We start from the raw sequence: 1,678 nt of genomic DNA on the forward strand, positions 1-1,678 counted from the left end.
ATATTGCATCATCTTGGATCCCTACCTGTATAATTAATAAAGTTGAAAGTTTATAAAAATTCAAACTTTCATTTAGATACTTCATAGAATAAAACAAAACAAAGTAGTATAACAAAGACACCAAAAAGTAATTAGCTTGTATTCAATTATCTTGAAGACATGAAATTTAACAAAACAGTAAGCATATACGGAGTGGCTAAATCAATTTGGTGGAGAGGAGGAGTCCAATGAAATCCAGAAAATCCAATTGCTTTGGTCCAATGAAACTGCCATACTTATAATAACGCTTCCTTTTGTTTGTTTTCTAAACACAAAGTCTCACTTTGTTAATTCTCACGTGCTTGTGTGCATAAAGTACTCTACGATCAGATCTGCTATTATCTTCTTTTGCCGCAACACAATTTTCTCCTTAAAACTTCTTTTTCTTCAAGATATATATATATATATATATATATTTTTTTTTTTTTTGAGGGCGGCTCATGCTTCACAATTCACATATTCCACTTATGTATTGGACTCCTCTCCTTCTACGGTCAATTCGCAAAGGTTTTTGGCACGGGTTTTATCCAAAAAGAAAAAGAAAAAGAAAAAGAAGAGATAAGTATTGGGTTTTGAAAATAGTGTTTTTAATTTAATTTTTAATTTTTAATTTTTTAATATTGTGTTGTGTTGATGTGGAAAATTGTGGTGTCAGTAGAGGCTTCGGTTTTATATATATATATATATATTATGTTACAATATTTTTACAAATTATATGTGAATTTTTTTTATTAATTTTAATATAAGTTTACCATTAACATTATATTTATATTTATCAATGATTATTTAAAAATTACTAAAGCCACATCAGTAGTTTGTAAAAATATTACAAAATAATTTGTGTCTGTAGTATTAATTATTTTATTTCCATATTACATGGATAATTATAGAATATTCTTGGAGTATTATAAATACATATTCTTCTTTCGCACATAATTATAAGTCACACTGGTTAAATTTATGATAAGATTCACAATTCATGTGAGAGGAGAAGAGTACGTATTTATGGTACTCCCAGAGCATTTAATAATTTTCCATATTGGACATGTATCTAATGTCAACTTTTGAATATCTTAAACTAATATCTTCTTAATTAGTTGTTATTATTATTTAGAAAATTTTTACTCCTTATGACATTTTGTATGATAATTGGAATTTTATTTTTTTAGATCTAACAATATAATTGTGGGGCCCGTGGGCCTGATAGCCTCGGTCCATCGTGTAGCAGGCCAAGGCCCACGCCGAGGAATACTAACCATTCAAGGCTAAATTGGGGAAGACCTCTTTTCCGGATCAACGCCGAGGACCTCCTCGTCCTCGGCATGACAAGCATGATTTTTGGGAAAGACCAGACCCAAAGTAAGCTGTCACCCTCACACTTAATGTATTCACCTAACCCTACTGGCCGCATTAATGAGGATATAACCCCTTAGCAAGGCAACGTTGATCAGAGTGAACCACTTGAGTACTGATAAGACCTCTGATGGGACGGACGGCCAGAAGAGAGGCAAATGGATGATCAACAGATGGAAGAAGGAGATAGGAAGATGGAGACTATATAAGAAAAGCAAGTAAAGTAAAAAGGGGGGGGGGGAAGGAAGAAGAAAAGGGGCTCCTCGGCCACGGGCCGAGGAGCATC

The sequence above is a fragment of the Quercus suber genome, unplaced genomic scaffold, assembly GCF_002906115.3.
Source record: "Quercus suber isolate HL8 unplaced genomic scaffold, Cork oak 2.0 scaffold_988, whole genome shotgun sequence".
Classification (NCBI taxonomy): Eukaryota; Viridiplantae; Streptophyta; class Magnoliopsida; order Fagales; family Fagaceae; genus Quercus; species Quercus suber.